The following is a 12,268-nucleotide window of genomic DNA, read 5'->3' as shown; positions in this document are numbered from 1 at the left end:
CTGCATTTTTGTTCTTTCTCATGCTTTAAAATATGTATTTTTCATTTAATACGTTGCTGAAAGCACCTTCAGGCATGAACTTCTTCCTGCAGTATTTCCACAGCCAAACCGTAATTGTTTCAAAAATCTGTCACAACACACTGGCCTCCATCAGGAAAGAGAGACACGCATGGTCACCGTAGAGGGCATCCTCAGTGCCAGGCAGGGAGGGGAATGCTCTGCTTCAGCAGAAGCAATAGGGCTTTCTGCCCCTGTTTATCACATCCCATCTCCAATTTATTTCTTGGTTTTCTCTTATTCCTTTGCTACCTCTTCCACAGTAAGGCTGGATTTTTAGGAATGTTGCTTGCTCTCCTCCACACTCCCCATGTCTCTGAACAAAAAGTTTGTGATGGACCTAACAGGAACCTGCAGCCACCTACCCCAGGACTCAGTTAATTCTGATACATGAGTTTTCTGGTGTGGCATGAACTGCTTCCAAGGACTCCTGAGCATCCCATGTCCCTCCATATGAGTGCAGGTATAAGAGCAATTGGTAAAGGAAACCAGTATTTGTGTGTGCAGTTTTAACTTGGAAAGTTAATGGAAAAGTAGCTCTCTGATCAATTAAATCAGATGATGTCCAGTCTCTCTTGAAACAGATGAGAAAGTAACATCCCTAAATGTAGGCATTTGTGTTGTTGCCAGATTGGATTATGGGTTTAAGACACTGCTCATTTTCTTGATGAAAGAAGCAGTAAAAAGCAGAATATAACACACACAAAAAAAAAAATGGCTCCATTTTCCTTGTTATCCCACCACTTTTAATGCAAATTTTCTTAGCATATATCAACATTATCAAGACAGAATTTGTGTCTCCCCAAATATTTGTGCAACACCACCCTGACCTTTCTGTTAAGCAGCATAGCCCTTCTCATTTGAGTGAGTAACATCTTCAGCAGCAACACCACTGCACAGCAGCTGCAGGAAGCACCGACCTCCATCATTTCGGAAGATTCAGTCAGAATTGATGAGTATTTACCTCTCCTGCCCAGGCCCACCAAGGCAGATGCAGCACCGCGTGGGGCAGACCCTGGGAGCTGGCTGCTGCTGCCCGCCACGTGCCCGCAGCTGCACTGCAACACCTCTGCTCTCTTTTGGGGGACCTAGTGATAGCAAGAAACATGTTAAATGCTCCAGCCATTCTGAAAATGAAAAAAGGAGATAAGAAGAGTCAAGTACAGTGGAGATGATTTCCCCTCCTACCACAGACTCTTTGGAAGCTGAAAAATTGACTTCTGTTTCATCCATTTTAATGTTGAAGGGTAGGCTAGCCATGGCTTGACATTAAGATTGTGGGTGCTTTGTCATGCCAACACTGCAGCTTCAGAATATACAATGGAAAAAGTTATATTGATGCAAGATTCTGCGTGAGATTTCAATGACAAATCTCACAGCCTTCAGACCAAAGGTCCAGTGCTGCCTGTCCTCACTTCCCCATGCACACACACTAAAGCAGGGCTATAATATCAAAAAGATACTCTGGTGTGTGCAGTTAATTCCAAAGAAAGCTGTTTTTAAAACACAGGTTTGTCCTTTGTTCAGCTTATTTTTCAATTCTGTTTAGAGTCTCCAAGGGAAAGGAAAGTGTTTGTTTCTATTTCAGTGGTTTTAAAGGTAGGTCTGTGCTTCAGTGCTGAGACCCCACCCAAAATCACTCAATTTCCAAACTCCTAAACCTATGTTCCACTTCGGGCTGTTGCCAAGTTATCTAACCCGAGATAATTTACCATTCTCGAAGCCAGAGCACTGCTTGCTGGGCTGCACCACAATGCTCAGCACCATGGGGCTTTCGATCAGGTCTCCCAGTACACCCTTGTCCATGCACATTTATGTGGGTATTCTGGGCATGCCATGAGGCCCGAAGTAATTTCCATCACTGCCAAGCCCAGAAAAGAGCCAGGATCCTGGTAGGAACATGTCTGGCTGGAAATGAAGACAAGTTGCCTCCATTTCTCATTCCGAGATAAATGGCTGAGGGGAAGAGTATCCAAGTAATGTAAACCTGGCAGAAATTTGTCTTTTTTTGGTTCTCCAGCTTTCCCATAAAAAGAGTCAGTTATTGTTTAGCTGCAAAATATGCTGTGCTATATCAGCCCATGCTCGAGCACAAGGCAGGGTCAAGGTTGGCTTGATCTCAGAATTAACATGCGAATGATCTTCTCTTGGAACCACCCTTCTGTCTCTGTCACTTATTCTTAGCATTCTTCTCAGAAGTGCATTTCAGTATATTATTACCTCACTATGTGTTTTCTGCTCTTCCCTATGTTAAATTTACTTATCTAGCATTCCCAAATTGATAGGATTTCCATAACATATTTCAAAAACTATGTTTTAATTTAAAGCATGTGGTTTTAGTTATAATATGTGTAGATGCCTATTCTTTCAGCATGTGGTAGCACAAGAGACAGATAAAGAGGTGAAATTATTTGTGTGTGGGTTTTTTTTTGTTGTTTTGTTTTGTTACATTGAAGTCATATTATTCCAGGGAAAATAAAACACAGTCAACAGAATGTCATCTACTCTTTAAACATCATTTCATGATCATAATGATATCATTACAAATGTGCTTCAAATGTATGTGTAACAGCTTAGGGATTGCCATCCATAACAAATTCCTATCTGGGACTTGTTTAAATATAACAATCTGCCTTCCCAGATCATATTATACCAGTGAATACACACTACTCCTTGGAATTAGATTTCTATAAGGAAAGATTAGCCTTGTATAACATAATGTTGCATTTTATTGTTCTCAACTATACTAAATGTAAATCATGTCTCAGTTACTATAATATTTCAAAGAGAAAATGCAAAAGGAAAGACATAAATATGAAAAAGAAAGATAGGATATATAGGAACACGGTGCTTTTGAAACTTGGCTTGAAAGTAAAATACATACCTTTTTTACAATGCTCTGATACTATTCAGTTACCCAATGAATTTCTGTGAAATAATATCATATCTGCACCTTCATGAACAGCTCAGCTGGAGGAGAATGTGAATGAGACAACACTAACTGTCAGCAAAGCCCCTTCGAAAGAGGTGCTGCCTGTTCCAGTTGTGCATTCATATAGCAATTAAGAAATCTAGAAGCTTACCTAAGTTTGCTTAGGAGAAAGAACTGAAGAAAGTGGTCCTAAAATACCAACATCTGGAAAACAAGTAATGCAACTCCATGTTTAAGTATTGCTTTAATAAAAATAAAAACAAACAAATAAATAATAATAATAATAATAATAATAAAAAGATTGCAAGCTTTTTAGCTGCAGTGTGTAAGCAAGCCCTTGCAAATAAAGAATGCTTCCTCTAAACCACGAATATATTTGCATCATGAAGACAGAGACACTGCACTTACCCTTGCACAGCTAAGGAGCAGTTAGCTTGGAAAAGCTCCTTGTGGCCCAGGGGAACATCACCCACCCAGGAAGGAAGGCAATAGCAGCCAGCTGGCCACAGAGGGGAGCAAGGCGCAGGAAGGCTCACAGCTGCTCTCCTGAGAGCAAGGATCTGCAAGGCAGCCTGGCTTCAACCAGCTGGAGAAAATCAACTGCTTCCTCCAAGAGGCTATAAATGGCTGAGGAGGTGCATGTGCTATGGGAGCAGGCAGGATGGCCTGGGGGAAGAGGTGGGGTGTTTGTATGGTGGTGTGGTGAACCTCAGCACAAGCAGTATGTGGAGGATGTGGGGCTGTAGCTGCCTGGCAGGCACCAAAGGAGATGAGCGTGAACTGGTGAAGGCTTCACTCAGGTTTCTTAACGGGTCCTGTCCAGCTATGCTGTGTCTTTCTCCACAGAGGTCTTCTTTGGGATTAAACTAAAACTGTGTCATTCTGTAGCTACAGGTCAAGCTTGACTTAATGTCATTCTTGGAGTATGTTTGGACCTAAAAATGAAATACTCTGGAGACGCTTCAAATTTGGCCTGTAGGGTTTTTGCTGTATTCTTCAGTAAAAAGTACTTCAGCTGCATATCCTAAGTAGACCTATTGTATGCTGCATTTTGTGCGGTGACCTATGTTGCACTAGCAAAGCTATCAGCTAGAGCTTCATAGGAATTATTTCCAGCAAGTTCTGTAAGAGTACATCTGGTGACGCTCCCAGTGTGGGAAGGGGAAGAGAGGAAGACGAGGTCCCTGCAGTGAGTGCTACATTACCAAGAGCTGCAGAATACTGACTTCTTGCCTTGTCTGCAGTGGTGTGGAAGTGGCTGACCCATCCTCCCAGGCCACGTGAAGGACCCATAGTGGAGATGTCTTTCCCTGCCTCCTTTCCAGCAGTGCCCTGCACAGCCTGGCCCCTCGTTAGCGGGAGGGGGCTCCTGCAGAAGGCTGTCCTCCTGGCACGATCCGTGCAGCTCCATCGCAGTGCTGCTCTTCCAAGCTGTGCAGCTCACTCCCACACTTGCTTTGTGGAGCATGCAGTTTCCCTGCTTCCAAGAAGTAGTAATACAAAATAAGAGTACAAAGGTCTGGAGAGGGTCAATGGGGCTGTAGAAGGAGTCTTACAGCAAGAATAAAGACAGCTCTAGCTCTTACTCTGATGAAAGGCCAAATCCTGCTTTTTTCTTATAACACAAATTAATCCCTGGTGATGTACAACTTGGGTTAGTAAGAGCACTAACCAATTCTCCTGTGTATCAAGCAAATCAGCCCTTCCTGCTTTAAACAGCAGTTTGTACAGATGTGTAAATAGAAAATGTTGTTTTGCTTCTCAGGGGATCTATTGTTTGGTGGAACAATAATAATAGTTTCCAAATGTATTTCAGCATTAAAGCATGTGTATTCCTGTGAAGATCGGCTTTGCTTACAGGAACACAAAACCTCGCAGTAATTACCAGGAAAAGCTGACTCACTCTAAGACTTTTCCATAAGAGCCAAGATGGAGCTCCAGAAATCTCAAAGCTGAGAAACCAGCTTTGATGCTGCAACCTCATTCCTTATGGGGATTTCTAGTTTCCTAAATTCATCTTATTATCGCCACATTATCCTTCAATATTTCATGGCATGCACTGAGTATTCACATGTGTTATGCCAAGAGGAGTGCATGCTTGGTCTTGTTGTTAGAGGAATAATGGTGTCACACACAAATGTTTCTGTGCATCCAGGAGACTCTGAGATGTAGAGTTGGCTTTCTTATAACTTGAAACAAAAGTATGGGATAGTACACCCCTGTTTGCAGATAAAAGCTTCCTGACCAGATGGTAGAGCAATAGGAAAGGTTTTGGGCAACTGCCACTCCCCTCTCAGCTGGGGGGACAACAGAAGGTGGGCGTCCGCAGTGCAAAGCCTGCATGGGACCCCGGGGTGGTAATAAATTAGAGAGGAGAGCTGGAGCAACACCACGAATGAGAATTTAATTACACACTTCTTGTGTTTCCTGAGACTGGTATATGCTGGCATGGAGTATTTTCTGAAGGAAATGAGAAGCTGGTAACTGGTGAGATATAGCTGTAAAAATCTGCATGTAATGAGTCCTGTACTGAATGAACTGCTCCATTAATAGAAATTGTCTGAACCTACATTTTTGAAATTTGTGTATCTTGAGCATTTGCTCAGCGATAATTTATCACTTGAGGAACACAGCACAGAGTAAGTGTGGTCAGACTGTGACCACCTTCTCCTTCTGCTGATTAATAGAAGATGAGCTTGGCAGGAGGTGATCAAGAGTAGTCAGTCCAGGTATTCAGGAGGACATTAGGAGTTCTGTGGGTGCTTGACCTCCACGAAGTTACAGCAGGTGGAGGTGACTGCATGTTTAGTCTTTGAGTGCTGCAGACACACAAGCCACAGTCCTTAATTACCAGCCCACTCCAGGACGTGTGCGGAGAGGTGGAGGTGAAACTTGTGTCAAATGTTCAACAAGAAACAGCAGGGTTTTCAGAGTGTTTTGCAAATCTTTGCAACATATTTGTGTTTTCTGGCTTTCTGAAAGACTGGGAGCAGAAGGACTGATAGAAATAGCTTGTTGAAGCTAAGAAGTACTGCAGGCTTTAAAAAAGCAAGCCAACAACAACTCCTGCCAGTTGTGGTGGTTTCACACTGGTAGATAGCTAAGCACCCCAGCCACCAAAACCTTGCCATGTAAGCCTAACACATCTTTAGACAGACTAAAGATAACATGCAGTACTGGATATATCTCAATACTTGTTAACTCATGAGTCCATTGGTACACTGAAGAGAAAGACAGCCTTCTAACATTTATTTATTTAGTTTGTGTTAATATTCTCACAGGCTTTACAAATCTTAGGGCAATCCTTTAAAGTTGGCTAAGCGTTTAAAGCTATCTCTAAAATTCTGTTCTTTTTTAAAGAGTAAAACAAGTCGGAACTTCTGTTCATGATGCGAAGGAAACTTCACTGAGAAAATGTGTAGGAGGCTTTTTATAATACACCTAATAAAAATATTGCTATAAAAAATCAATGAGATGAATAAATGTAAACTTCAATCTAAAGTTGTGGAACTATTTTTACATCAACTTTTGAAGGTGGTCTAAGTATATTCTAGTGTGATAATGCTTTTCTATGTCCACAATGCCTATCCACGCTTGGCTGATGCAAGAAGCAAGCCAGTTGCAGGAATCGAGTAACAGCTGTTGTCAGGGGAAAACAGACACGCACAATTCTGAGCTGCTAATGTAATGTGAAAAAGAAATGGGTTGCAAACAGTGCTGTTGTGATACCAGCCACATGAAACTCTGCATGATAGTCTGCAGAATGGAGTACATCTCCCATCCCAAGGGGAGCAGAGGGGCTGAAAGGCAAAACAGCCCAAACATCAGCAGCGATGAGAGGTTAGCTGTGTGTGAGGATGGCTTCATGCTCTCATGACCTGTGAGTACATGCCTCTCCTGGGCTGGAGTTTTCTGTGCTGGAGCTGCCTGTAGGCAATGGTCTTTTTCTGCTTTACTGACAAGTTTTCGATAATTGTGAGTTCTGAGACAAGGAGGTGGAAAACATTTTTATAACTAACACTGAATAGAATGTGTTTTGTTTTGTTTTTTTTTTTTTTGGGGGTGGGGGAAGGCTTTGGTTAAAGTGGATGGTAGCTAGTGCTGATTATAGAGGTGGTTCTTAATTAAGATAATACCAGTGTTTAGGGAGAAGGAAATAATTATTTAAAAAAAAAAAAAAAAAAAAAACCCAAAAAAACCCACAAAAACACTTCAAAATGGATGCCTTGGGTTGGTCTGTTTTAGAGGAATATTTGATTCCTAACAGAGCAATGCCCTCTGCCAGTACTAGACATAGGTGTCTTCACTGGGGACCCAGTTTTAACCTTTGTGTTCAGGACCTAGTCTGAAAGCAGGTGTGAAGAGCTTGCTGTTGGAGAGAGGTGCTGCAGGCAGCAGCAGTCTGCACTGAGGTGATTTCCTGATGCACTGAGCAAGCTCTTCCCTCTCTCCAGCCAGAGCCAGGGTGCCTTGTCTGAATTTCAGAGTTAGCCTCTGTGTGGCCAAACAGTACTCTCTGCCCTCTGATACAGCTGGGGTCTTTATGCTCCAGGCAGCCTTTCACTTGTGCACCATTGCCAGAGCTCTCCCTCACCTCCTGCTTCACTTTGATTTCAGGAGACCAAGAGGATTGGTGCTTCCTTTGGGACCACTGCAGCAGTGGATCATCTCCTAGTGCTGGATACGGAACAGCTGCTAACCTTCCTAGGGATTTGTTTGTCTGGCCTTGACTTCCAGCAGTTTCCTTTGCTACGTTTTTCACGGGACACTGTAGTACCCGGTATTTTCTCTTGAAAGCATTCAGATGCTGTAATCCAGTCCCCTTTCTGTTCAGCGATACTAACCCCAAAGCCTACTGAGCTCTTTAGGTCTGTTACTGTCCTGCGTGTATTCTTAAGGTCTCGAGTTATTTCTGTGGATCTCTCCTCTTTGTCCTCACAGCCCTGACAGAAAGGCTCCTTTGCGTGGGGCTGTGAGGAGGGCTGGCCGAGGTGAGCAGCAGCGCGGTGCTGGTGGGTGCCTGCAGGCTGCCGGGCTCCTGCTGGTGCTGATTGCCACTTGCGAGTTGTTAAAGGAAACTTTGAATTGTATCAGACCTAGGAGAGGTCACTGGGGATCCTCGGTAATAACATTTCCCTACCTCCATCATATTCAGGGCCGAAAACAGTTTTTTGGATCTCATTTATAAAGCTCCTCATGCGGAGCAATTTCATAATAATATGAAGTATATGCAGTTTCTTTTTTCGTCCAGACAGAATATCAAATGTAATCAGGGCTGTTTAACCTGTAAAGCAGTGCTGATCTGATAGGTATATTTTTGACTTTTTAGCACTTTGGATTTAATTGTGTAGTGCATTGCATGCACTGCCTTAATTTGATGCCAAGTGATGTGGGTCATTTGGCTGGACCATTTGAAATGCTGGTGTGGTTCTGGTGCTTTCCCATCACTGAAATCCCTGGTATGTTAAAACATACCCCCCAAAACACTCTTGTTGCTTTTATCACCAGACCTTTAGAGGTGTGAAATTCAAACTATCTGGACCTCTTCCTCCTTCAAAGACCTTCCGTCCAGGATTTCTGTGGTAATGTCTGAAGTTTTTCTTATTGATTACTTTCCCATTTCTAATTGGTATTAAAGATGGCATTTCATTATATTCCTTCTAGCTGAGAGCTCTTTCCTGATTATGGATTTTCTAGGCTTTTAACAAACTTATTTTAAAATAATTCTCCTCATGCTTGTTCCCACCAGTACAATTCAACTTCCCTTCACTTTAAGAAGTAATGCTTTGATGGTTTCAGTCTGTGCAGATATATATTTTCTAAGTAGGGCTGCTGCCTGCCTGCGTGGGGAGCATGATGTCAAGCAGAGGTTCCTAGGAAGCCATCAGTAATCAGAATAGTAATTACCTCATTTTTATCATCATGAAGTCCAAACTTTTTCCCCCAGGCTTCTTCATTACTTTTAAAAACCAATGATTTTACTATTGCATGGAGAACCTCCTGTACACAACAACCAAAATCAAGCCACAAAAGTCTTTTGCACGATGTAACCCAATAATTAAATAAGTAAATTATCCTGTTTTCAGTTGGATTCAGTAGACTGTGCTGATGTTGCTATACCTCTTTCTGGGCTTTGAGGCAGGCTGCTGAGCCATGCATGCTTGGGTTTCCTCCACCTGAGGCCAGCTGGGACCCAGACAAGCAATGCTGTCCCTGGAGTGGCCCTGCTGGAAGCCTACGTGGTGCTATATAGCCATAAGAACCCCAGTGTTGCCAGCTTGTTTAGAAAACTGACGTACCTTCACTGCAGGATTTCTCATTTCAGAGACAACTTTAGTCAATTGATTCTGAAGGGGAGGAAAAAAATATATATATTTCATTCTTTTCTAAACAGACTTTAATTTTTTGTTTGCATGGAAAAACCACTTTGACCTAATGAAGGTTAAAGCTGCAGCACAGCTCCACAAACTGCCTGATCCATGGATGCCAAGCAGAGGAACTGCCCCCAGCCCTCCTGCTGTCCTCAGGGGCCACCCCAGCTGCAGCTGCTCCGTTTGCTGGTGCTGCCTCTTCACGGCACCAGCCGTGTGAGTAGATCAAATATGCCTGACTTTGTAGAGTGAAGAGGCTTTTAGGAGTTCTCCAGGCAATCAGCACAGCATTGTAATGTCCCCCTCATTCAGTAGTTGACTGAGCAAGTCTGGGGGCTGCCAGGGAGAGACCCTACAAGAAACCTCTGCGGAGAGGAGAAGCAGCGTGTGGCTAGCAGGGGTAACCAGGCTGGGCAGGGCGCTGGACTGCCCATCAGCTCAGCCTCTCTTCCTTCAGGCTCAATTTCCACGGTGTGCAGGGTGAGGGAGCCTGCCTGTTGCCTTCCTGTTTGCATGGAGTGGTCCCCACAAGGACAGCAAGGCCTTCTTCGTTGGCAGACAGAGCACAGGGACCTCTCCTTCACCCCTGGCAGCAGGGCTGCATCTTCCCGTGGTGCAGCTGCTCTCTAGATGCTAACTATGGACATGTCCGGGGTTCTAAAAGCAGCTGTTGGTGTGAATGTTATTCCTTAATTGAGAATAGCTGTAAAACCTTCATATGACCTTATTATGAGTCAGGTGCAGACAAGTATAAAATGTTTTGTATTACACTTAAAATAAAGTATCCCACTTGCTGTACCTTACTCCCACAAACAATTAAAGAAAGTGGTAATTATCGGAATCTATTGATAGCAGTATTTGGCTTAGACAATGGTAGAGGTAGAAATGATAATTCAGGCTTAACATGTACCGTAAGAAAATTGAAAGACCAAGAAAATGGAAATTTATGTAAATTTCCAAGTACCATTTATAAGGTTACAGAATATGTGGGATACGTTCTAACTAGCTCTACAGATATAGGTTGGGTTGACTTTCTAATCTGAATAGCTGCTTTCCTTCAGAGAACACCCTTCAAATAGCAGCTTTTAAATTTTAGGAGAGTAAAGAGAGTTGCTTGTGATTTGATTGAAACATCCCATTTCCACCATTGTTCCACCCTTCCTCCTCTTGGGATAACTGGAGTACCTAGTGGCACATGCAGTGACCAGGAGAGCAAATCAAATGTATCCACAATAAAGAGCTCTTGCAGGTTCCTTTTTGGTTTTGTTTTTTTGGTGTTTTTTTTTTTTTTTTTTTTTTTTTTTTTTTTTTAAGTCATCTTGTTTGCAGGATGTGGAGGGTACTTTTGGGGAGCAGGGAGTGTTGAGCAGATACTCATATGCTACAAAGCGCAACTCTGAGGCTGTTGGATGATTAAACTCTAGGGGCGTTTGAGAAACCAGAAGAGTTTCTAAAAAAAAAGGTACTCAATTATCTCTAAGCCAAGATATTATCAAAAAATACACTTTTTTTGTTTCTCTTGTAGGCTATAAGAAGACCAGCAGTAATGGGAACAAAGGCCTCCCCACTGAGCATGTGGCTCCAGCAAGACTTGCGAAGTGCTCAGAGCTGGGGATGTGGGGGCTGCTGGTGGGGTGTGTGTTATGTCTGGGGGTGCAAGCCGAGCTCCTGCATACCCTCAATTAGCCCAACATCAGCAATGTGTGCTTTATTAGATCGCCTCTGCTGGGGAAGCCAAGAGTTCCTGTTATCACTTACTCCCTGTTACCGTTTATTCTCAAAGGCAAGAGGAAAGCGTTTTGAAACTAAGGTGAAAACCAGCAAGTTGCCTTCTGAAGCAGCATCTCTTCTTGTGTGTTTTCAGTTGCACCTGCTGACTCAGCAAAACCCACCAGCTTTCACTAGAATTTGCTCTTTTCAGGAGCACCAGAAGCCTGCAGAGGAGTGGGTGGGTTCTACGTTATGCACAGAAACCCCCACAGGCTCAGTCTTACTCCAATTCATACTCACAGAAAGCTTCCACTTATTTCGAAATTGCATGATCAAGCTGGAAATTCCCCCTGTGGAGCTGATTTTTGTTCATGTTTGCAACACTGCCTCGAGACCAAGGGAGAACTTAACCCTAGGAGCTTAACTCTTGGGTTGACCACAAGTCAGGAAAACATCACACATGTTTTTGAACTCGAGTTGAATTTTAATGTTCATGATGATCAAAAGTCTTAAAACTATATTTGGAAATTGCTGACCATCAATATATATTTTGTTTTGTATCTGCATTTAGAATACATTTCTAAAGTATACTTGTGACTTCAGATAAACCCTGGTTTTAGTTGGGGGTTTTGGTCTTGAGAAAAAGATCTTGTCCCTTTAAGGAGTGATAGGAAAAATAACTTTACGTTTTTAAAAGAACTGTGTAACTCGTTCTTTAATCTGACAATTTCCATTTTCATAAGTCTTTTCTCCACAGTTATTAAACATCTTTAAAATATAATTTAAAAAATGTAATAACCTTTGTCATCTGTTCTACAGCTTGCCTTCAGCCAGTGCACTAGTTGTGAATACAGAATTTGAAATTAAATTTACTAATCTCATAGAGAAAGGACACTTTAGAAAATATTGCATTCACAATTTATACTGCCAGAGCAAGCTAAGAACAACTAATTCTATCAAGTAACAAAATAAATTATACATTCGCTCTCCTGGTTGAGCTAAAATATTTCACAAAAATCATTCAAAAAGCTTCTCATGTACAACCAAAGGAAAATACCAATTAACCACAGTCTCTCACTACTGATGAAGTGGGACTGTTTTTTTTCTTTCAAGGTAACAGGACAGAGGCTAATTATTTTTTAGCAGATGGGGCCTGGTGAGAGGGACAGGAGAAATTGCTCCACTCTTTAACGGCTGC

At 42.5% G+C, this 12,268-nt stretch overlaps 2 long non-coding RNA genes across 2 annotated transcripts; one reads left to right on the top strand and one right to left on the bottom strand.

The window, feature by feature from the left end:
- Nucleotides 1-790: 790 nt before the first annotated feature.
- Nucleotides 791-3,661, bottom strand: LOC106017012 (uncharacterized). The gene is made up of 3 exons (XR_001190154.5): nt 3,398-3,661; nt 3,141-3,193; nt 791-1,145 (listed from the first exon to the last, which is right to left on the bottom strand). It is a non-coding gene; the product is annotated as an uncharacterized lncRNA (long non-coding RNA).
- A 5,226-nt stretch (nt 3,662-8,887) lies between these two features.
- LOC140003035 (uncharacterized) lies at nt 8,888-11,784 on the top strand. The gene is made up of 2 exons (XR_011810966.1): nt 8,888-9,576; nt 10,886-11,784. It is a non-coding gene; the product is annotated as an uncharacterized lncRNA (long non-coding RNA).
- Nucleotides 11,785-12,268: the final 484 nt, after the last annotated feature.

Source organism: Anas platyrhynchos, chromosome 8, assembly GCF_047663525.1.
Source record: "Anas platyrhynchos isolate ZD024472 breed Pekin duck chromosome 8, IASCAAS_PekinDuck_T2T, whole genome shotgun sequence".
In the NCBI taxonomy this organism is placed as follows: Eukaryota; Metazoa; Chordata; class Aves; order Anseriformes; family Anatidae; genus Anas; species Anas platyrhynchos.
This window is presented reverse-complemented; position numbering and strand designations above follow the sequence as displayed.